The sequence below is a fragment of the Canis aureus genome, chromosome 32 (assembly GCF_053574225.1).
Source record: "Canis aureus isolate CA01 chromosome 32, VMU_Caureus_v.1.0, whole genome shotgun sequence".
Classification (NCBI taxonomy): Eukaryota; Metazoa; Chordata; class Mammalia; order Carnivora; family Canidae; genus Canis; species Canis aureus.
In genome coordinates this window covers 43,909,997-43,935,871 of record NC_135642.1, presented here as the reverse complement: position 1 = coordinate 43,935,871, position 25,875 = coordinate 43,909,997, and the positions used below count along the sequence as shown (strand labels likewise).

Below are 25,875 nucleotides of genomic sequence, written 5' to 3'. Positions count from 1 at the left end.
ATAGTGATTCAACAACTCCATGTCACCCAGTGTTTATTACCACAAGTGCACTCCTAAGTCTCCATCATCTAGATCACCCATGCCCCCCCCACCCCCACCCCGGTAACCATCAGTTTGTTCTCTATAGTTAAGAGTCTGTTTCTTCGTTTCCCTCTCTCTCTTTGCTTTGCTTCCTAGTTTTGTTTCTTAAATTTCACATTTGAGTTAAAGCATGTTGTCTTTCTCCAACTGACTTATTTCACTTAGCATTATATTCTCTAGCTCCATCCATGTTGTTGCAAATGGCAAGATTTTGTTTGTTCTTATGGCTGAATAACATTTGTGTGTGTGTGTGTGTGTGTGTGTGTCTCCTTTATCCATTTGTCAGTCGATGGACACCTGGGCTGCTTCCATAATTCGGCTATTATAAATAATACCACTGTAAACATATGGGTACATGTATCCCTTTGGATTAATGTTTTTGTGTTTTCTTGGCAAATAACCAGTAGTGTGATTAGTGGATCACAGGGTAGCTCTATTTTTAACTTTCTGAAGAAACTCCGTATTGTTTTCCACAGTGACTGCACCACTTTGCATTCCCGCCAACAGTGCCCCAGGGTTCCTTTTTCTCCAGAACCCTTGCCAACACTCGTTGTTTCTTGAGTTTTTTATTTAGCCATTCTGATAGGTGTGAGGTGATATCTCAATGTAGGTTTGGTTTGCATTTCCTTGATGATGAGTGATGTTGAGCATCTAGTTGTGTCTTTTCATAGGTTTATGACCGTCTCGATGTCTTTGAGAAATGTCTGTTCATTTTTTCCAGAAATTTTTTAATTGGGTTATTTGGGGACACTGACTTAAGTTCTTCATATATTTTGGATACTCCTTATCAGATATGTCATTTGCTAATATCCTCTTCCATCTAGTAGGCTGCTTTTCAGTTTTGTTGATTGTTTCCTTCACCGTGCAGAAGTTTTTTATTTTGATGTGGTCCCAATAGTTTATTTTTGCTTTGATTTCCCTTTCCTCAGGAGACATATCTAGAAAAATGTTGCTATGACCGATGTCAGAGAAATTACTGACTGTGCTCTCTTCTAGGATTTTTACGGTTTCAGGTATCACATTTGGGTTTAAATCCATTTTTAATTTATTTTTGTGTACGGTTAAACAAAGTGGTCCAGTTTCATTCCTTTGCATTTAACTGACCAACATTTTCACCACCATTTGTTGAAGAAACTGTCTTTTTTACCTTTGGATATTCTTTGCTGCTTTGTTAAAGATATATTGACCATATAATTGTGGGTTTATTTCTGCGCTTTCTATTCTGTTCCATTGATCTGTTTCTATTTTTATGACAGTAACTATACTGTTTTGATTAATATAGCTTTGTAAAATAATTTGAAGTCTGGAATTACAAAACCTCCAGGTTTGCTTTTATTTTTCAAAAGTGCTTTGGCAATTTGGGATCTTTTGTAGTTCTATTATATTTTAGGATTTTGTTGTTGTTGTTGTTGTAGTGAAAAATGCTGTTGTATTTTAATAGAGATTGCATTAAAGGTGTAGATTCCTTTGGGTAGTATAGACATTTTAACAATATTTGTTCTTCCACTCCAGGAGCATAGAAGTCTTTTCATTTCTTTGTATTGTCTTCAATTTCTTTCAACGCTGTTTTATACTTTTAAGATCACAGGTCATTCATCTCTTTGGTTAGGTTTATTTGTAGGTATTGTACTATTTTTTGGTGCAAATGTAATAGGATTGTTTTCTTGATTTCTCTTTCTGTTTCATTATTAGTGTATAGAAATGCAACAGACTTCAGTACGTTGATTTTGTATACTGCAAATATACTGAATTCTTATATCAAGTTCTAACAGTTCTTTTGGCAGAGTCTTTAGTGTTTTCTGTATATGGATTCATGTCATCTACAAAGAGTCAAAGTTTTACTTCTCCCTTACCAATTCAGATGCCTTTTATTTCTCTTTGTTGTCTAACCTCTGTGGTTAGGACCTCCAGTACTATATTGAATAGAAGTGATGTAAGTGGGCATCCTTGTCTCGTTTGTTCCTCACCTTAGAGGGAAAACTCTGTTTTTCCCCATTGAGGATGATATTAGCTGTGGGTTTTTCATATATGGCCTTTAGAATGTTGAGGTATGTTCACTCTAAACCTACTTTGTTGAAGGGTATGATGAATGGATGTTGTACTTTGTTTTTTCTGCATCTACTGAAATGATCATATGGTTCCTACCCTTTTTCTTACTGATGTGTTACATCATGTTGATTGAATTGTGATAACTGGACCATCCTTGCATCCTGGGAATAAATCCCACTCGATTGTGGGGAATGATATTTTTCAATGTATTGTTAGACTCTGTTTGCTAGTATTTTGTTGAGAACTTTTACATCAATGTTCATCAGAGATATTGGCCTGAAGTTCTCTTTTTTTACTGTATCTTTTTTTTTTAAGATTTAAAAAAATTTATTCATTTATGAGAGACACACACAGACACAGAGAGAGAGAGAGGCAGAGAGAAGCAGGCTCCATGCAGGTAGCCCAACGTGGGACTCGATCCCGGGACTCCAGAATCACACCCTGGGCTGAAGGCAGGCGCTAAACTGCTGAGCCACCCCGGGATCCCCCTTTTTACAGTATCTTTATCTGGCTTTAGTTTCAGAGTGATACTTCCTTCATAGAATAAATTTGGAAGTTTCCCTTCTATTTTTTGAAATAATTTCAGTAGAATAGGTATTAACTCTTCTTCAAATATTCTGTTAAAACTTTTTTTGGTAGACTTGCCCCGTGAAAATGTCTGGTCCTGGACTTTTGCTTGTTTGGAGTATTTTGATTAATAATTCAATCTCCTTGGTGGTAATCAGTCTGTTCATATTTTTTATTTCTTCCTGTTTCAGCTTTGGTACATTTTATGTTTCTAGGAATTTATACATTTCTTCCAGGTTGTCTAATTTGTTGGCATACAGTTTTTCACAATATTCTCTTACAATTGTTCACACTTCTGTGGTGTTGGCTGTTATATTTCCTCTTTCATTGGTGATTTTTAATTGAGTCCTTTCTCTTCTTCCTTTTTTATTTTTCAATGAGTCTAGATAAAGGCTTATCAATTTTGTTGATCATTTCAAAGAACTAGCTCCTTATTTTTTTGTCTATTTGTTTCTCTATCATTTATTTCTGCTCTAATCTTTTTTTAAAAGTAATTTCTGCCCCCAAAGTGCGTCTGAAATGCTAATCTTTATAATTTTATTTGTTCATTTTCTAGCCTCCTTAGGGTGTAAGTTTAGGTTGTTCATTTGGGATTTTTCTCGCTCCTTAAGATAGGCCTCTATATTATAAACTTCCTTTAGAACCAATTTTCCTGCAACCCAAAGATTTTGCACCATCGTGTTTTCATTTTCACTTCTCTCTAGTAATTTTTTATTTCTTCTCTCTTAGTTGACCCACTTATTGCTTAGTAGCATGTTATTTACCTGCCATGTATTTGTGGTCTTTCTATCTTTCTTCTTGCGGTTGATTTCTAATTTCATAACATTGCGGTCAGAAAAGACAGGTGGTATGACTTCAACCTTTTTGAGTTTGTTAAGGCTTTGTGGTCTAATATGTGATCTATTCTGGAAACTCTTCCATGTGCACTTGAAAAGAAGGTTTTCTACTGTTTTCATATAGAATGTTCTGAATGTATCTATTAAATTCCTCTGCTCCAGTATGTCATTCAAAATCACTGTTTCTGTCTTGATTTTGTTTAGATTATCTGTCCATTAATGTAAGTGGGGTGTTAAAATCCCCCACTATCATTATATTATTATCAATTAGTTTCTTTGTTATTAACTGCTTTATGTGTTTGGGTGCTCTCATGTTGGATGCATAAATCTCTACAATTACTATATTTTCTTGTTGGATTGTCCACTTTATTATTATACAGTGACCTTCTTTGTCTCTTTACAGACTTTGTCTTATAGTCTATTCTGCTTGATATAAGCATTGCTACTCTAGTTTTTTTTTTTTTTACATCTATTTGCATGATAAATGTTTCTCCATCCCCTCACTTTCAATCTTCAGATGTACTTAGGTCTGACATGAGTCTTGTAGGCAGCATATAGATGGGTTTCATTTTTTTTATCCACTCTCACTCTTGACTGGAGCATTTAGACCATTTACAATTGAAGTAATTATTAATAGATATGTATTTATTGCCACTTTGTTATTTGTTTCTTGGTTGTTTTTGTAGTTCTTCTCTGATCCTTTCTTCTCTTTCTTTCACGGTTTGCTGGTTTTGTTTACTGATATACTGGGGTTATTCTTACTCTTTATGTTTTGCATATATATTAGTGTTTTTTATTTGTGGTTATGTATAACCACAAATTCAGTTTATATATAACATCTTCCGTGTATGGCAGTATATATTAAGCTGATTAATTTTGAATTCATTCTTTACTCCTCTCTCCCTGCTCCATGTTTCGCATATTTGGTATCATCCTTTACATCCTTTTGTGTTTCTCTTGACTGATTTTTACAGATACGCTTAGTTTTTTTTTTGTTTTTGTTTTTGCTTTTGTACTTCCTATTTTTCTTACTATTATCTATGGTTTTTGTTGAAAAAATACATTTTAAATGAAGAAACTCACTGGGAGTGTTGAATAGATGATAGAAGGAAAGAATCTGTTAACTTGAGGACTATTTATTAGAAATTATACAATCCAATTTGAACAAAAAAGAAAAATAAAATTTTTTTTAAAAATCAAGAGAGCCTCCTGAACTTGCAGAAAAATAACCAAAGGTCCATTATCTTTGTCACCGGTATCCCAAAAGAAAAAGATTGTGGGGCCAAAAAAAAAAAAATTTTAGAAGAAATAATGTCTAAACAATTACCAAGTTTGACAAAAGACATAAACCCAGAGATTAAAAGAGCTCACTGAACTCAGCAAAAGATAAGTCTAATGAAATCTACACCAGAACATCCTAACCAAACAGATGAAAACAAAAAACAAACATAGCTTGAAATTGGCCAGAGAAAAATAACACTTTTAGGGAACGATTTGAATGACTACGAATTTCTCATCAGAAACCATGAAGCTAGTATGAAATGGCTCAATATTTTTAAAGGTTACCAGCAGGTATGTTATAAAAGAATTGCTTGTTCTGTTTTTCAGACAAAGAGAAATGCTATCAGATGGAATTTGGAAGATTAAAAATAATGAGAAGAGAAATTGGAAATATCTGGATAACTGTACCAGACTATTATCCTTTTGAACTCTTTAAAATATGTTTGAGGGGCAGCCCCGGTGGCGCAGTGGTTTAGCACCACATGCAGCCCGGGGTTTGATCCTGGGGACCTTGGATCAAGTCCCACGTCGGGCTCCCTGCATGGAGCCTGCTTCTCCCTCTGCCTGTGTCTCTGCCTCTCTCTCTCTGACTCTATGAATAAATAAATAAAATCTTTTAAAATAATAATAAAAAATATGTTTGACAATAAAAGCAAAAATTGTCTGATGGAATTCTCACTGCATATCATGTAATATAGAAGGTAACTAGAACTTAAAGTGGGGAGGTAGGGTAGATAAAGCCACCCATATGGTGATATGGTTTCTACATTTTACTTGAAGTAGTAAAATACTGATTCTGAGTAGATTATAAAAACGTTAATATGTACACTGTAATCCCAAGAGCATACTAATTTTTTTTTTTTTTTACAAAGACATATAGTAGGGGTGGGCACCTGGTGGCTCAGTCAGTTAAGCATCTGTCTTTGACTTAGGTCATGATCCCAGGGTCCTAGAATTGAGCCCTATGTCAGGCTCTCTGCTCATTGGGAAGCCTGCTTCTCCCTCCCCCTCTGCCTGCTGCTCTGCCTGTGTTCTCTCTCTCTGTCAAAAATAAATAAATAAATAAAATCTTAAAAACAAAAGAAGACATAAAGTAAAAAACACAATAGGTAAATTAAATGGAAAACCAAAAGATGCTCAAATAAGGCAGGACAGGGAAAACAGGATGTAAAACAGTGGAAACAAACAGAAAATAAATGGTAGACCTAAATTCAAACATGTCAATAACATTAGATGCATATATAATGCATACTATAAAAGAGTATACACATACCATTTAAAAAGTCATGACCCAATTATTTGGTATCTACAAGAAACTCATGTCAAATATAATGATTCAGGTAAGTTAAAAGTAAAAAGAAGAAAAAATATAAAATGAAAGCACTAATCAAAATTAAGCTGGAGTGGTAATATTACCAAAGTAGACTTGAAAGTAAATTGACAGGGATATAATGAAACCTTATGTAGTGATAAAAATGTCAATTCACCAAGAGGGCATAACAACTCTTAAGTGTGTATGAATCTAACAAGAGTGATTCAAAACATAAGAAGCCAAAAAGAAAAAAAAAAAAGTAAAAACTGACAAATCTAAAAGGGGAAATAGATAAATCTGCAATTACAGTTGGACACTTCAACACTCCTCTCGCTCAGCAGTGGAAAAAAAATCAATAAGGATACAGAAGAGTGAAACAATGCCATCAACTGACTCAAACTAATTGACATGCATAGAACACTTTATCCAACAACAGCAGAATATATATCCTTGCAAATGTACATGAAACATTTATCAAGATACACCATAACCTAGCTCATGAAAGAAACCTTAAGGTATTTAAAAGAACACAAATCACAAAGAACGTTCTGACCATAAAAAATAGAAAATAACAAAGATTAAGAAAATCTCCAGACACTTGGAAATTGTCTAAATAATCCTTGATTCAAAGAGAAAGATTAAAGGGAAATCAGAAAAAATTTTGAACTGAACAAAAATAAATTACAAAATTCCTGCATTTGTGGGATACAGTTAGAAAGTACTGACTAAAAAGGGAAAGTTATAGTATTAAACAGTTATATTACAAAAGGAAAGTCTCAAACTAATAATTTAATAATCTAAGATTCTACCATAAAAAATTAAAATATGACAGGGTGCCTGGGTGGTTCAGTCAGTTAAGCATCCGACTTGATTTCAGCTTAGGTCACCATCTCAGAGTCCTGGGATAGAGCCCTGCACAGGGCTCTGCACTCAGCATGGAGTCTGCTTGAGGATTCTCTCTCCCTCTCCTTCTATGCCTCCCCCTACTTGCTCACTCTCTCTCTTTCTCTCAAATAAATAAATCTTTTAAAAATCAGAATATGACAAAATAAACCCAAAGCATGCAGAAGTGGGGGGAAAAAAAAAAAAAAAAAGCTTTGGCCAGAAACAGCTGAAATAGAAAAGCGAAAAACAATAAAACCTAAAGCTGATTCTTCAAAAATATTAAATAGAATCATATATTTCTAGTGAGGCTGACAAAGAGAAAACACAAATTACCAATATAAGGAATGAAAACTATCACTACAGACCTTACAGATATTTTAAAAAGATAAAAGGGGAATAGTGTGAGCAATTCTATACACTTACATTTGACAACTTAGATAAAATACATCAATCTCTTATCAAAATGCATCTCAGATTAAAATAGATAACCTAAATACCCTGTAAAAGACATTGAATTTATAGTTAAAAGCTTCCACGGCAAGACAAAACAACTCTAGGAATAGATGGTTTTACCCTTTAGTTCTACCAAACATTTCAAGAAGAAATAACACCAATACTGGACAACATATTCTAAAAAAGTAGAAGAGGCGGGAATATTTCCAACTGATTTTATGAGATCTGTTGTTTACTTTGATGCCAAAACCAAGCAAAACAGCATACAACTCCCAAAATCAATCAATCAAAACTACACCAATATTCCTCATGAATGTAAAAATAAAAACTCTTAGCAAAGAGCTGCCTGGGTGGCTCAGTCAGTTAAGCATCAGATTCTTGGTTTCAGCTCAGGTCATTACCTTGTGGTTGTGAGATGGAGCCTCACATGGGGCTCTGTGCTCAGCACACTCTACTTTAGATTCTCTCTCCCTATCCCGACCTGTTTGCTTCTCTTCCCATTCGTGGTGCACTCTGTCTCTAAAATAAGTAAATAAAATCTTAAAAAAAAATTAGCAAAATATTAGCAGATATTGAATCCAGTGATATATGAAAAGAATAATGCAAGTGGGGTTCATTCTAGGGATATAAGCTAATTTTAGTACCAAAAAATTGATTAAAAATTAATCAATGCAACCCATATTAATGGCCGAAAGAAGATACTCTACATGATCATATCAATTGATAGAGAAAATTTATTTGACAAAGGCCAACACTCATTATAATGAAAACTCTCAGCAAACTAGGAATAGAACTTCTTTAACATGAGTAAAGGATATCTACAAAAACCAATGGCTAACATCAGATTTATAGTAAAAAGAACTGCTTTTCCATCCAAATAGGGAACAAGACAGGATGCCCACTCTCATTATTCCTATTCCACAATGTCCTGGATGTCCTACACAGTGGAATAAAGCAAAAGAAATAAAAAGCATACATATTATGAAGAAGTAAGACTTTGCCAATTTTCAGATGACATGAAATTATGTACACAGAAAATCCCAAAGAACCTATAAAAGACCTCTTAGAATTAATAAATGAGTATGGTAAGACTGCAGGCTACAAAGTGAACATCCAAAATTAATTGCATTTCTATATACAAGCAATATACAAATGGAAATAAAAATTTCAAAACACCTTTTAGGACAGCTCCACCAAAAAAAAAAAAAAAAGAAGATGAAGAAGAAAGAAGAAGAAGAAAGAAGAAAGAAGAAAGAAAGAAAGAAAGAAAGAAAGAAAGAAAGAAAGAAAGAAAAAGAAGAAGAAGAAGAAGAAGAAGAAGAAGAAGAAGAAAAATGAAATGCTTGCATACAAGTCCAAGAAAACAGGTATAGCAACTGTATGCTAAGAACTATAAAATACAAATGAAAGAAATCAAAGCTCCTATTAAATGGAGACATACTATGTTTACTGACTGTAAGACCCAACATAGTCAAGATGTCAATTTTTCTCTAAGATGATCTACAGATTTGGTAGATTGCAAATAAAATCTTGTGTTTCCCATCAAACGACATATTATGAATATTCTTCTCTATCAATATGTATTCTTCTATAACATTATTTTAGATATTAGCATATTTTCCTTTTCTAGATTTATCCTAAAATCATTTATCTCTTCCTTTGTATTTTGAAATTTAAGTTGTTTCCCAATTTTATCTAATATAGACATGACTTTAGTGAAGACACCCTAATGTAATCCTTGCAAATATTTATCTCTCTTTAAATAGCTCTTTAAACATGTACTTTTATTTTTAAAACTTTTGAAATATATCATCAAAATGACCTCAGGAAGGGTTTTTATCCTCAAATTCTGACCCAAAACTCATCTCCTCTGGAAAACTCTGACTACTACCTTCCCATTGTTCATCTGTGTAATTATTTGGTCTCATTATTACTTTTATATGTATTAGACCATATAATAAACTAGGTGCTTTAATAAGAAAGTAAGCCTCTAGGCTACCTGCTTACAAAGTACGTATGTATGTCTCAGAGGAAATCTGAGAGAGAGAAAATATACAGGGTAAAGATGAATTTAAGAGCTGTGAAATGGCTAACAGAGTTGGCATAGAAGGACGGGGTACTGGGAACTAAGTAGGTAACACACTATTTTCCATGAAAAGAGCATATTCTAATCATTTTTAGATTTTCCTACTGTTCTGGCTCATGTGCTCATTAAAAGGCAGTGGCTGCAGGTAGTGTTTGCATTGTCTGTATTATCTTTGGAATTAAGTGAAAAAAGCTCAAGCTGTGGAAAATTATGACAAATTCTTCATATTCTCAAAATTGATTTGTACTCTCTCTAGATTTCTATCATGCCTCAGTTATAACATGAAATTAAAGGCTAACTGATGTCTTCTGATAGAAAAGTGTAATAGTAATTCAGACACAATGCCTGTTGCATTTTATTCCACTTGTGAGATACAATAAGAATAAATAAAGTCTCAAACTATGCATTTTCAGAATTTGATATTACTCACACACAATTAGCTAATACAAATTAGGTCCAACACTGTGCATGTATCACTAAGAAAAAATTAATTAGCCCTGTTAATTATGAATGTCATCGGAAAGTCCAGCTGTGGGCACTCTGATAGTGCTATAACAAATAGCAATTTAGGAAGCATTTGCTGAAAATCACCACCTCTATGCCTCAAATATATGATCTTAAAACATGGCAGTCCCTGGTATTGCCCGTTTCCTGCAAATATTAAGTAAATATGCTATAATAGGAGCATATTTTACATAACCACACATGTTGGACTAAATCTGAGCCAAGAATGAGGGAATGAATGCTACTCATAGCTGATTTATATTTAGAGATATCATAAGCTCCTGGTTTGAATGCCTGCATGCTATTTCCATGGCAACTGCATAAACATTTTTCCTCATAGCACACAGCCATCTTCATTCTTTACATCCCATTATTTATTTTTTTCTACTCTCAGGAGGAAAGCCTAATTTATTCCCCGGGGGGCGGGGGGGGAAATCAATGATTTTCTTAATCACTGGCATTTGAAGAGTAGGTGGCAGTTCTTTTTATGGAAAACAATTTCCACCAACACTCTTGCTAGGTGATAAAAGACTGGGGGAGAATAAAGGGAGTACTTGTTTTAAGGAAAGTTGTGAGTACAAGTTGCAATGAATAATCCTTCAAAAGAGATGAGAATGTACATTAAAAACCCACAGAAGGTTGGCCAAAGTGATCACATGCAACTGCAACTTGCCTTCTCCATGTGTGTGGAGTAGTCTCATGGAGATTCTTTTATGGGAGAGTGATCTTTCATTCCCACAGTTTTGACAGTCTTTGAAAAAACTCCTTTGCTTCTTTCCTTATGTGAGAGAGACTGTACAAAATGGCCAGCAACTGTGGGCAAGAGAAAGACTCCCCACTTTAAAGCAGATCAAATGACAGCTGAAAGGAAAGATAAGAGGCAACCACATCAGGTTCCTTCACTTTGCCTATTCTGTGAGTCTGAGGTTCACAGATTCAAATGGCAGCAGATGGAAGACATCCCATATTGAATTTTAGCTATCAAATTTACAATAATTTCTCAAAGTCCTCAAAGGGACAGTGAATCAATTAACATTCTTCAGTAGACTCGGAGCTCACTCCCCTTCTCTGCGCTTCCTTGGCACCAACCAATGTGTCAGCACTTATCAATGTTCTGTAATTGTTTATGTAGGATTCCCACAAGGGATCTATATAATGCCCCTCCAGTCTAACATAGTGCTCTGTCAATAGTAAGCCAGAGTATTAAATGAATCTTTATTTATTCATAATGCATATACACATTTCCTATAACACATAATGCTTCTCAAATGATGAAACAAGTTTCCAATAATTCCCTCTACCATTTTGATGTTTCTATTCTTACGGCAGTCTTATTACTTTCTCTACTTCTACAAGGTCAATCTCTTAACTATCCTCTCTTTCATTGACCTCTGAGGCCCTCATCAAGGCAAGAGCCAATGCCCTTTTGTTTCTTTCTGGTTTTGTTTTTAAATACTCCACACTAGGGGTGCCCAAGTGGCTCAGTCAGTTAAGCGTCTGCCTTCCGCTCCGGTCGGTCACGATACCAGAGTCCTGGGATTGAGTCCCAAATTGGGCTAAATGCTCAGCGGGGAACCTATTTCTGCCTCTCTTTCTCTGCAGCTCCCCCTGCCTGTGCTCTTTCTCTCCCTCTCAAATAAATAAATAGATAAATTAATAAGTGAACATTCAATACTATTCATTTAAAAGAGTAATCTTCATTGGATTGTTTCTGCACCTTTGTCAAAAAAATCTACCATATATGTATAGATCTATTTCTGGATTGCTTATTCTTTTCCATTGGCTCTATGTGTCTATTCTTTTAATAATCATATGATACACTGTTTGATTGCCTTACTTTCACACTAAATCTTGATATCAAGCAGTCCTCCAATTCTGTTCCTACTCAAAATTGTTTGGGTTTTTCTTGTTCCTTTGCCTGTCCAAATAATTTTAGAATCAGCTTGTCCACTGCTACAAAGCAATTCCTGCTGGGATTTTGATAGGGTTTTCATTCAATGTATAGAACAATTTTGAAGAATCAACATGTCAACAGTATTGACTCTTCCAATAGTTGAGCACAGTATCCTTCTCCATGTAATAAAATCTTTTTTGATTTCTTTCATAAGGGGTCTGTAGGTTTTCAGCAGACAGATGCTGAATATTTTTCATTCAATTTATATGTATTTCATATTTTATAGTACCATTATAAGTGGTGTTTTCTGAAGTTTCAATTTCTAATTTTTTAAAAAAGATTTTACGTATACATGAGAGACACACAGAGAGAGGCAGAAACATAGGCAGAGGGATAAGAGGCTCCCCGCAGGGAGCCTGATACGGTACTCGATCCCAGGGCCCCAGGATCACAACGTGATGCCAAAGGACTAAGCCACCCAGGTGCCTCACAACTTCTAATTGTTAATTACTAGTATAAAGATATATGATTTATTTTTATATAATGACTTTGTATCCTGTGACTTTGCTAAATTTACTTATTAGTAGTAATAGATTTTTGGGGGGGTAGATTCTTTGGGATTTTCTACATAGAAAATTATTGTATTTGCCAATATAGAGAGCATTATTTCTTATTTAATTAGTATTCCTTTTATTTTCTTTTTCTTCCCTTTTAGAACTGGGTATGACCTCTAGTACTATGTTGACATCCTTGCCTCATCCCTATATTAAGAGGAAAGCATTCCATTTTTCATCATTAGGTATGATATTAGCTATAGGATATTTATATTTGCCCTTTTCCAGGTTGAGGAAATTCTTTCTATTCCTACTTTGTTGAGAATTCTTTTTCATGAATTGATCCAGTATCTAACCATTGAGAACATTTTTTCTCTTTTTGTTGCTATGTGAATTGAACTGATTAAATCTGAAGATTAAAACAACCTTCTGTTCCTGGGATAAAGACTACTTAATGTATTACTTCTACATTTTTCTAATTTTTTATTTGATAATATTTTGTTTAGGATTTTTTAGTCTGTGTCTATAGTTTCAAATTTTGTATTTATCTTTAACTTGTTTTGATGTCATAATAATACTGATTTTATAGAATTAGTTAGGAAGTGTTCCTTTTTTCATTTCCTGAGTTTGTGCAGAACTGGTATTATTTCCTCCTTAAATGTGTGGTACGATTTGTCAGTAAAGGCATCTGGGCCTAGAATTTTCTTTAGTGGCAAGTTTTAAATTCCAAATTCAATTTCTGTAATTATATAGGGCTATTCAGACTATCTGCTTTTTCTTGAGAGCTTTGGTCGTTTGGATCTTCCAATTTTTTCCATTCAAGTTTTTGAATTGATAGGCCCAAAGCTCTGTTCATATTTTATCTCTTGATGAATAGTTTGTTTCCACCTTTTGGTTACTATGATTAGTGTTGCTATGGACATTTTGTATACACATATTTGAGACCCTATTTTCCATTCTTTTGAGTGTATATCTAGGAGTGAGATTCCTGGGTCATATAATTCCATGTTTAACTTTTTGAGGGACCACTGACTTTTGCAGCAGCTGAAACATTTTACTATCCCACCAGCAATATATGAAGGTTCCAATTTCTCTACATCCTCACCAACATTGCCATTTTCCTTTTTTTTTTTTTAGTTATAGCCATCCTTGTGGATGTGGTGTCCTATCTTGTAGTTGGCGCATTTTTTTTTTTTTTAACTTGGACACCTGCCTGATGATTTTGGGAGGGTGTACATAAGAATCCAAGAGTCCTAGTGATTTTCCATTCTTGGTGGATGGGCAATGGGTAGAAATACTAGTTAAGAAATCTATGTAGAAATGAAGATACTGATTGCATTTCTCCATTTTGCATCTAAACAGCATCTGTGTCATGTTTCCTTTTAAATATTCCTCATGTGAGTTTACCTGCCCAGTTATACAATGGCCCATTATACATCATTGGAGAGTGCTATAGCACCAGAATGTTTTATGCTTTCCTTTCTTTCTATATGCCAAACCAGCAGAAGAAAACAAAAGCCCTCTGATTCCAAGAAGAATGAGTTTCTTAGAGATCAATAGTTTCCTTTCACTTTTACTATTTGGCAATTTTAGATAAGTTTTCCTGTGCCCATGTGTCAGAATTGTTAATGTTCAAAACATACAAGCCAGAATAATACTATTTTTTTTCCCGTTATTCTGTTGCTTACTACATGGAAGCAATTACTTCAGAATTAAAGTACCAGTAGGATTGGGAATAACTGGCTTGCCTGTTATAAACCTTTTTTTGCAGATTTCCAGTTTTTCACTGCTAAAAGAGCATGATGGGTTTATTTTTCCTTCTAGCAACAGAAACAAGGGGGTTCTCTGAATTTATTATGCTCTTCAATAGTCTCATATGCTTAGTAGTATTCCAGCTGATTTTCATGAACTTAAAACATTTATAGGAGGCACAGTGAATCCACAGGTAAAAATATGTTCTCAACACCTGCAATAATCCATTTCACAACTGCTGCAGATTCTTCTCTCTCCCTCCATCATCCGTCACTCAGGACCAGACCTTTGGTGAAAGGACTTCTAAGCTCTTCTCAAAGTCCAGATAAACATCCTCTCCCTGAGTCATTTTGTCACAGCATTCTCAGAGGCTACTCTTCCCACACAGCACCACTGGCTTAACAGTAATACGTGTGTAGAGGGAGAATTGCTACCACATGACACAGTCATTTCTTGCTCATTGGACTATACTAGAGAATATTTCTAATCTCAGTAGTAAAAAATTTTAAAAATCTGTTAGAGCAGATGTAAGCTCACAAAAGTAATCGTTTTCCCAACAAGTCTTTAAAAATATATTTGAAAACCTACAGAATGATGGAATTATATTCTTCCAAAATACAATGCACATTTACTAAGCACTCTGGGTAGCAAGAAGAGAACAAAGCCACAACACAACAGCAAATCTGCACAGCTGACTAGAGTATATTATCTACTCTATTATGTTCTATTTTATCTCAATCTCATATGCAAAAATACAATTAAATATCACATACCAATGAAAGATGCAAATGTACAAATGCAAAATTGCATCATGTATATTGCATATTATTTCTGAGTACTCACATTAAGAATAGATTTCACCAACCTCAAAGAGTATTTTCTCTGGAAAAAGAAGGATAGAAATGAGATTGGAGAGTGATATAAAGAGGATTTCAAACTTTCCTAAACTGTTTAATTTCTTGTAACAAGAATGACAAAATGTTAGCATTCATTTCATCCTTGGTGGTGAGATAAAAGCTGATTATTCCAAATTTTTATGAATTCTTGAAAATTTTCATAATAAAAAACTGCTAAGAGAAATAAAAGTAACACCTGGTTATGTTTTAGCTTGGAAGTGATGTAGATTTATAAACAAGGAAAACATGAGCAAGAATCTTCTTTCTTGGGAGTAATGTCTGACCAAAATACATTTTATATATTTTAGTGTATAATTTGAAAGAATACTTGAAGTGATACCGCAATTTCTGAGTACTATTGGGCAAGTAATTGTTTCCAAGGGCTTCCATTTCCTTTTATGTTAAGCAAGGTGTCAAAATTAAAGATCCCAGATAACCTTTTCAACTTAAAAAACTCTAGGACTTTTTTCCTTCTAGAAAAGTATATCTCTGCATATAATATTCCCTTTGCTTATAATTCTTTTTCTCTAGCTTGTTCCCAGGTAGTAAACTCCTATTCATCCAGTAACACTCATCAAGGATACCTTTGTGGTTTGGGAAGCCTTCCCTCACTCTTCCCACGTAGGGAAAAGCACTGTCACAATTCTCTGCTCACACTTCCATTAAACACTTGATACCAGGGGACATCTATTTACATGTTTGCCTGCCCTGCTAGATTGTGAGCCACTGAGGACAGGCCCTGTACTATAGACCCTTCTTATGTACCCCTGGCCTTTCGCAGTGACATACTTATAGCCAAGAGAGACAGAGGAGATACAAACCCCTTGACGCTATGTTAGCAAAAAAGAAGTTTAAAAACTTTTACCTATTGCAAATGTCATTTTTCCCAAGCAAATATGTGATGAATGAATGAATGAATGAATGAGTCAGTAATACAAAATGGCATGACATTTATTCCATTAGTCAGGTAAGTTGATAGTCCCACAAGAAGGTAGGGGTAATCCAGAAGATATCTCAACATTCTCTCCAAAAGAATCTATAGGATCATTCTGAATTTTATAGCCTCAGTTTAGAAAGCAAGGATGAAATAACATTTTTTGTTTTATTTTTGCTTTTCCTCCTATTACAGCTTTTTTCAGGGGGACATGAAACACTCTTCTTATTTAAGCAAAATCTCAGAAAATTAAGATTCACTAAACTTTGGACTGAAAAACTGCTAGTAACTAAAACATCTGATCACATTGTTTGGTTATCATGCAATTGGCTAAAACACTCTCAAAAGGGAACCGGCTACAATTCCTATGGTGGAGGAGGAAGGACAGTGTTAATGTGGAGGATAGAAGGAACTTGGTGGAAAATGGCAAACAATATATGAAAAATCTCGCTGGGATTTGAGAAATTCAGTTAAACCTGTATATTTATTTGGGGAAAACTGATGTCTTGAATATGCTGAGTCTTGGCGACAGGCTTAATCATCTTAAACCTTGATGACAGGTTAATATACTTTGTTTTTTCTATGCTTAGAATACGAAATAGATCTATTTGAAGGGGCTATATGTAAACTGACAAAAAATTATGCTATTAAGATAAATTGGTCTCTGGATTCATTACTATTTTAGTCTTTAGGGATAGTATCAGTCTCTGAGACTGAAAAACAATTAAGAACTTCTGGTGATAAAGACAAAGGCAAATAAAACTTCAAGAGAGGACAGTTGAGCAGAGGTCAGTTTTGCATTTTTTCCCCATCCCTATCTCCTATCTTTCTCTGTCTTCTAAGTTTCTATCTCAAATAAAATGTGGGTCTTCATCTTCAAGTAACTTAGTCTTTACTTAGGAGTGGCTCATCTTTTTATTACTAACATTTTAAAAACAACCAAAATAATGATAAATTACTGACAAAATAAAATTGATGCTGCAAAAGAAATATAATATGTGTCTCAAGGAAGCATAACTTCACAAAGCTGAGATGAGAATGCTGCCAAGAATAAGAACTTGCCATCTTTCACGACTACATAAAGAAGCAACCACAACACATTGTACTGAGTATTTGTAAACCAGAACACATTTCTGGTTAAGAGCTCAGGCTGTGGAGTCAGACAGAACTGGGTCTACAACTAACTAGCAAACTTGATGTAGGGCAATTAACTTCTCTAAGAATATGTTTCCTCATATGTAAATGTAAATGGAGATATTTAATAATAAGACCCATGTCAAATACAGTTGTGAAACTTGAGATAATTCATTTAAACACTGATCCCAATGCTTGGCATATGGTAATCACTCAATACACATTAATCACTATTATTTAATTTCTTTTTTTCTCTGCAAATTGTACATAGGCTTCCCTTCATAAAGACAGTTTTGCAAAATGAAGGTGCTGTAGAGGATGTTCTAAAGGCCTACGAACCCTTATAAATTCAAGATTCTAGATGGATATATTGTTTAGAGCAGTCTTACTCTCTGCAAGAACATATCCTTCACCCCCAAGAACCGCAATTTTAAGCTAGTGAAATGAATTTAGATAAAACTGACTCCATTTTAACATTACATCATTACATAGCTAGAATGTCTTTTAAATACTAGCCTCTTAAAAGTGGCCATGATAGTTTGCACAATTAGAAATATGAATTCCTAATTGTGCAAGTGAGAAATCCTGTTAATTGCACAACTAGAAACCTAATTCCATTCCCTCTTCAAACATCATAGACTTGGGATTTGGAAGGCACTTAGCTTGAATGAGGCCAGAAAAATTAAATATGTAAATGCAGATGGTCTTCTTTAATTCTATATACCTCATGGATATGAGTTATATGACTTCTGAACTAAGCAAGATGAGAGAATCAGTGCAGTTCTTTCAGTTTGTAAAGAGGTCAAGTTCTATCCTAGTCTGTTCCTTGATAACATTTTAACTCCGGAAAAACATTAATACTTGGAAATATCCAATATCTATAGATTTCAATGATTTTTATCCAGGTTACTAAGTATACTGAGAGAGATTGAATGGAATTAAGAGTTTGATGAGGAGTGGTAAAAGTACCAGAGTAAAAATGTTGACAATGTTGTTTGTTTTTGATATTTAATGTATTAATCTCATTAATGAAACTATAGTTATGTAAGACTACAGAATCAGACATAATTACATGGGTAAAGAAAACTTAGATCATTGCCGAGGAAGAGACAGAAATGTGATGACTTTTTACATATTGCCTTACCTGTGTAAATGAACATTCCGCACTTTAACTTCTGCTGTGTTTCAAAAGTTACTTTCTTCAACTTTATCTTTTAATGGTTGAGAAGTAGAAAGAATTTGCTGGACATTTAGAAAGGGCTAAATGCTGCTACGTGCATGGTAGTGGTAAGAATATGGAAAAGTTCTAACTGTACCCTAAGTAGAGGTCTAAATCAACTATTGGAGAAGTTTCTTAAAAATCAACATTCAGGTATTTTTAAAATCAAGGTTAATATTAGCACAGGAAAGAATAATAAGAACATTCATTCTTCATATACAATTTATCCTGGGTTACACTTGTCAGTTTGAATAATTCCCTTGAAATAGGTACTGTATTCCTTAGAATTATTAGGACGAGCAATGGATACTGTGTTTGATGTCACATCTGCGCTTCACCACAGGAGCCTAGTTTTAGTCAACTGCACCCATTCACTACCAAGACACAGTGACCCAAACAAATGACTATCTGTCAAAATAAAATCAGTACACTAGCAATGAATTGTTCACTAGGATGCCTTAAAATATTTGCAAACATTTGAATCTTTACAAAACGGACACTGAAACAATTATGGCCTAAGATCAAGGAGATTTAAGAAGACTGACAAAGAATCTTAAGTCTTCCTACAGTTGCTTTCCACTCTCCCTGACAGTAACAGTCCTTGTAATTTCACAAGAAGAAACACTTTTATAATCTTTTCCAGTTTTTCCCTTCTACTCTGGATTCTTGTGTTTTTTTATGACTCTAAATTCCTGAGGGGGGGGGCAAAGAAGCAATTAAGGATAAAATAAAAAGACGTCAGATAGGAAGGCAAAAAAGAGCAAGAGACCAGATGTCAAGTAAGGAATCTAAACAACATGAAATAAAGTTCAGAGAAGGAGACTAAAACACCTCATAGGTGATAGTATGTTACCATTTCATGCTGCCTGAGTTCTTACTATGAAAGGAAAAGTATTTAGTGAAGAATGGACCTATAAATATACTAGTACTCTGCTATATTTCTACTCAAACAAGCTTATCTGTTTCTAACATAAGAAGTTCATAACCTGGGGAAAAAACGATTCTTTTGAGCAATACTGGGGTCAAACATTAAAGGCCAAAACAAAGACCTGACTATGCTACGTAAGTTATAAAATTACCAGCTTTGTCTATACTTTGGTATTCGTACAGTAAATATTTAAACTTAAAGAGAAATCCTTTCAAGTCATAGAAAGTTCTTGGTGGAAGTGTAGCACAGTATGAGAATTCTGGTTACCGGTTAAATCTGAAGTACTTCATCCATTACGGTGACAAAGGTGGTTTTGACAGCTATCATTACATTCGTTTAAAGTTTCAAAGTGTTTTAGGTCCTTCCAGGATGAGTACACTTTCTTCCTTGCCTCTCATTCCTTCACTTATTTTCTGAAGACTCCAATGTTTACTGCAAGAGAAAAAAATAAAATAGAGCAATTCAAATTGGCGAATAAACTAGTTTTAGATATACTAGATGCTTTTCCTTCCTTTAGGATATTCTTAAGTTCACCTCACTCAACAGTTATAACTAATCTTCATTTAAGAAGTAACTTCCTTACTTAGGTGGACACCTAGATAGGATCCTGACGCTCCGTAAGTATGTTGCGCCTCAGAACAAAGTAATGTATGAGGATCCAACTGGCAGTGATATGCTCGAAACTTTCTAAGACTTCATTTGATTGTCCTTGAACACTTGGTTTTAGCTATGTAAGAGCATTAATTGAAAGAGAAATAACCTTACTTCATCTTTATAAAAATCCAATTCTTAAAAAAAGTAACAATGTCTAATTCTGATACACCCTTTCTAAAATATGAAAGCAGGTATCTCCAAATGCAAAAGTTTCCCCAGCTACTTTGCTTTAGGCTCTAGTATGAAATGTATTTATAATTTGATATACAAGATACCACCTAAAATCAAATGAATAAATTCCTATCTATTTCTAACTCTGCGGCACTAGTTACACGTATGTTAAAACTGACACAACCCCTAACTTGTTTTCTATGTAACACCAAATATAAGGAAAATAACTGTAAGAGTTAAGTAGAAAGAGAAAGATAAAAGTCATTATTTTTAATGATTTCTGATTATGCTTACATATTACAGAATTGAAACTTTCAAATACATAATCTAAAAATATTAATATCAAATAAATATTAAGACACCAGAAAAGTGATTTTTTAAAAAGATTTTATTCATTTATTCATGAGAGACACAAAGAGAGGCAGAGACACAGGCAGAGGGAGAAGCAGGCTCCATGCGGGAAGCCTTACGCGGGACTCGATCCCAGGAATCTGGGATCATGCCCTGAGCCAAAGGCAGATGCTCAACTGCTGAGCCACCCAGGCATCCCCAGAAAAGCATTTTAAAGTGCAAGTTTTTGTTTGTGTACCATCAAACCATATCTAACTCCAACACAGTTGGGTTATTCCTGATGCAAACAACACCCAATGTTTTTACAGTGCTTATATCTCTATTTCATGTGGCATTTGATAACATTAAGCAGTATGTAGGAGGAATATTATTAAGGATGGATGGATGGATCAAACAATGATGCCTTTCCAGTATTAGAGGAGTCTTTCAAGTAGAAAAATGCAATTTATGCCAATTTTACCTTGAAATCTGAATATGAAAAAAACCCGAACACATGGGTATAGAAATATCAGTAACCTAGAAAAGTACATAACAATAGTGTTTTCCCAAGGGTAGGTGTTTGGCCAGTGGCAAAGCTGAAGTGAGAACCTAGGTAGTAGGTTCCTAACGTAGTGCTGTATTATCCTCCTACAATCCATTCTGCATTCCTGTCCTCTCAGCCTCCCAAATCATTTTTTCTGAGTAGTTTATTCTTGGACTTACAGGAATCCCATCGTAATACAGCCACTGAAAGCTCACCCAACAATGTGAGAGATAGAGACCTAAGCTACGTCTAATCAGATCCTCACACTGTGCGTGCCATCGTAGACAGGACACCGCTAGGTCTTGTATTCTATCCAGTGAAAATCTCTCCTAACTGGAAGGTCTAGCTCATCAATATGTAATATAATTACTGACATCACTGGGCTCAAACGTACCACTCCACTGTTTGTTTTCTACTTTGTGTTTTGTTTTGTTCCTATTCTACCTTTTCCTGCCTTAACTTCAGTTAATCAAATATTTGTAATGTTCTACTTTAATTGCTGGATACGTCTTTCTATTGGGGGGGTAACACTCTAAGAATTCTAATATGCATCCTCAAATTACCACAGTTTACTTAAAGTTAATATTGAACATCATGCAAAGCAGAAGAACCTTGCAATGGTATCGCTCCACTTACTACAAAGCCTTTTTGTTAATGTTATCATACATCATACCTCTGTCTATTATAAAACCCATAGTAAGATGGTTTCAGCTTTTCCTTTAAGAAGTCAGCTTTCAAAAAGAAAAAAAAAAAAGTCAGCTTTCCTCTAAAGAAAGTAACTGCAGTAAAAAAATAAAAAAAAAAATCATTCTTAGTGGTTTTCATTTCTCCTGCAGAACAGTTTCCATTTGCTATCACTGTCCTTCAGCTTAAAAACTCTTTAATTATTTCCTACATTGCAAGTCTGCTGACAATGAATTATCTAATTTTTTATCTGAAATCATCTTTACTTTCAATTTTTAACATTTATATTCAGTATAGAATTCTGAGTTGAAAGGTACTTTTTCCTCCTAACCCTTTCAAGGTATCATTCGATGGTTTTTTTGGCTTCCATTATTCAGGTAAGTTGGTAGTCATTAATACTACTGATACCCTGTAAATAATGTTTCTTTTATCTTCTGGTTATTTTTAAGATTTCTCTCTTTATCTCTGGTTTTTAGAAGTACAGCTATTATATGTCTACATTTAGTTTTCATTTATTTCTTGGGGTTCACTGAACTTCCTGGCTCTGCAAATTAGTGTTTCCTAAATTTGAGAAGTTTTCAGCCTTTATTTTAAAAAATTTCTGGCCCGTTTTCTCTCTTTTCCTTCTAGGTTTCAATATACGTAAGGCTGACTAATTTGTAATCCCACTGGTCATTGAGGTTCTCTTTGGTTTGAGGTCTATTTTTAAAAATCTTTTCCTCTTTGTTCTTCAACAGGATGACTTCCACTAACTTGTCAAGGCCCTTTCTTCTGCCATCTGTTATCTGCTGGTAAGTCTATCCAGTGAATTTTTTATTTCAGTATTATATTTCTAGTCTCTAATTTCCTTTTTATTTTTAAAAAATCGTTTCTACCTCCCTCTGCACAGATATATTTTCCTTCATTATGCCACCTTTCCTCTTAAGTTCCTGACCACATTTATAATAACTGATCTAAAGTTACTGTTCCTTAACATCTGTATTGACTTTTTTCTTAACTATGGATAATATTTTCTGAGTTCTTCACATGATTAATGACTTTCGATTGTATACTGGATATTGCAGATGACATGCCATAGAAATTTTATATCTTGTTATCTTCCTTTGAAGTATGTCGATTTTTCTTCTACTAGTAAGTTAAATACTAGTTGATTGTCTTGAATTTGTGGATGCTTGGTTTTACATTTTGTTAGGGAAGGTTTTACATTTTGTTTGAATGTCTGAAAGTTGCTAGCAGAGTAAATCTTAAAAGTTCCCATCATAAGAAAAAAAAATTCTGTAACTATGTTACAGAATACAGGGTGTTAACTAGATTTATTGTGGTGATTTTATAACATATACAAATATCAAATCATGTTGTATAGCTGAAACTAATATATAGTTTCACCTAATATAAAGTTGTATGCCAGTTATACTTTAATTTTTTAAAAAGTAGAAATTGTCCTGATTTTAAACCTATTTATTAATTCCTATATACTGACAATAAAATAATTATTTTAAATCCTTAACTTTTTTACTAACTATGCAAATTGTCTGAGAAACCCCTGATATAACCCTTTGACATTAAAAAAACAGTCAAAGCAGGACATGTGGTGGCTCAGTGGATTGGTCGTCCAACTCTTGATTTTGGCTAGGGCCATGATCTCAGGATTGTACGATCAAGCAGGCAGGAAATTTGCTGGAGACTTTCCCTCTCCCTCTCCCTTGCACCACCCCCATCTCTAAAATCAATCAATCAATCAATCAATCAAAATCTGCCAAAGCCATATTGGCTCTGTATTGTGTGTCCTTGTTTATTTTGCTACTTAATTTAATAGTAGACAATAGTTCAAAGAAAAATATCACTTGGAATTAAAACACAACAGTCTGCTAAGATCCTACACTTTATCTGGGAGCTTTTTAATAATTTAGAGCAAGGGCTGCCAAACTATGATGCAGGGACCCAGGGCCAAACCTGACCAGCCATTTGTTTATGTATGGCCTACAAGGTAAGAATAACTTTTGCATTTTTAAACAGTTGGAAAAAAAGGTCAAAGAAGAGTATTTTGAAAAAGTATTCGTAAAAATGATGATATTCAAATTTTGTTGTATAGAAATAAAGTTTTATCAGAACACTGCCTACTCATTTATTAACATATTGTTTATAGGTGCTGTTATACTACAAAGGCAGAGTTGTTGTGACAGGGACCACATGGCCCACAAAGCCTAAAATATACACTATTTGGCTCTTTATAGATAATGTTTGCTGGTTCCTGGTCTAATGTATACTGAACATGTTAATACTCTACAATGATAGGACTAATATTTTATTTATTTTTATTTATTTTTTTTAGGACTAATATTTTAAAACATTACATTAAATGGTTCATTTAAGTACTTACCCACTGCTACATTAGTCTTTCATGTTTCTTTTTTTTTTTTTCAAAGATTTTATCTATTTATTTGACACAGAGAGAAAGAACAAACAGGGGGAACGGGTGACAGAGGGACAGGGAGAAGCAAACTTCCTGCCGAACAAGAAACCCAATGTGGGGCTCGATCTCAGGACCGTGAGATTATGACCTGAGCTGAAGGCAGATCTTTTTTTTTTTTTTTGAAGGCAGATCTTAACCAACTGAGCCATCCAGGTACTCCATCATTCATGTTTTTAATGAAGTGCTAAATAATAATTTTATATTTAAAATGATCATCCCATAATATTGAATTTTTACATATTCAAAAATTTTTTCCTGCTTCGTGAGATTTATGAGGTATGACAAATCATTTTCCTTGGGTCAGTTTCTGATTTAAAGTTTGTCATGGGCTCTGAATTGAAAAATAAACATTCCTACAGATGATACAAGATCATTTGTAACAATACAAAGGAAAAGTGAATAATAAATGGTTAAATGTTAGGTAAAAAATAACTGCTTGAGAGCTTCAGAATTTTGTAAAGGTATTAAATATTAAAATTCATTCTGGAATGATTCAACTTCCATTTCTCTTGAAGGATTCAGCAGGTCTAGAAAAATACTCCCAAGGCAAAAAACTAGAACACAGAATAAAATCTAGGAAAGGATTATTTTCAGACACAGGCGGTGCAGGACTTCAGTGATCCCTGGAAAAGGGAAACCACCACGGCAGGGCCCACCGTCACCCAAGCCTCTCGGCCAGGAAGCAATTAACCGCTCCCAAGCAGGGAGGAGGAACCCAGACAGAACCTGGCAATCTTGTTGACTTGAGACAGAGAAAAAAGTGCAAGGAGGCCAAGGTGGCTTGAACTTATGGGGTGGAGTTCCAGAGAGAAGAGAAAGAGCTCCAGTAACTTAAATAAGGGTTCCCTAGATTATTTAGCTAAATAAAAACCTGTACAAGAGAAGGGTAAAATTGCTTTAGACCAGCTAACAAGAATTTCTAAGGAAAGAAAGTTACCAAGGAGTTCTAAGAGAAAGGTTTCTCAGAGCTGACACAGGTCCAAGATTTCAACAAGTTCCCTCAAGCAAGAAAGGAAAAACCTTGTTGAATATGCAAGGCAGTGACCCCAGAGGTACCACACCACAGAAGCAGGGGGCAAGTAGCCCTAGAATAAAAGCTGCTACAGACCCACCTGAAAGGAGCTTGAAAGCCTAGGAAAAAATCAGACTAATGCGATTTATAATGCCTGTCAGTAAAAAGTCCAATATTTAAAGAAATGCCACAAAATCCTGGGGTCTCGGGATCGAGTCCCAGGTTGGGCTCCCTGCAAGGAGCCTGCTTTTCCCTCTGCCTGTGTCTCTGCCTCTCTCTCTCTCTCCCCCTCCCCTCTCTGTCTCTCATGAATAAATAAAACCTTAAAAAAAAAAAAAAAAAGAAAAGACTGATAATTCTAAATATTGGCAACAGTGTAGAGCCACATTGATGCACCAACCAATACAGCAGCCACCAGGCACATATAACCATTTAAATCTAACTTGATAAATTGAATAAAGAATTCGGTTCCTCTGATGTATTAGCCACATTTCACCTGCTCAACAGCCACACTTAGCTAGTGACTAAGGAACTGGGCAGTGCAGATATAGAATATTTTCATTACTACAGAAATGTCTACAGGATGAATTAGAACATATGAAATGCTCACACATTAAGAGAAGGAATGTACAATTTCGCCAG

The 25,875-nt window shown here is 34.6% G+C and overlaps 1 protein-coding gene across 41 annotated transcripts in view; it reads right to left on the bottom strand.

Annotated features, from left to right (window-relative positions):
* Positions 1–25,875, bottom strand: part of PEAK1 (pseudopodium enriched atypical kinase 1) — a 293,696-nt gene that overhangs the window by 133,558 nt on the left and 134,263 nt on the right. For 40 of the 41 annotated variants that reach the window (XM_077881987.1, XM_077881989.1, XM_077882018.1 and 37 more), the window contains one exon: positions 19,633–19,797. The gene's annotated coding sequence lies outside the window, so the exon portion shown is untranslated. Of the gene's footprint in view, positions 1–15,097; positions 15,137–19,632; positions 19,798–25,875 lie in introns of all 41 variants that reach the window. The other variant, XM_077882014.1, reaches the window with a different exon arrangement.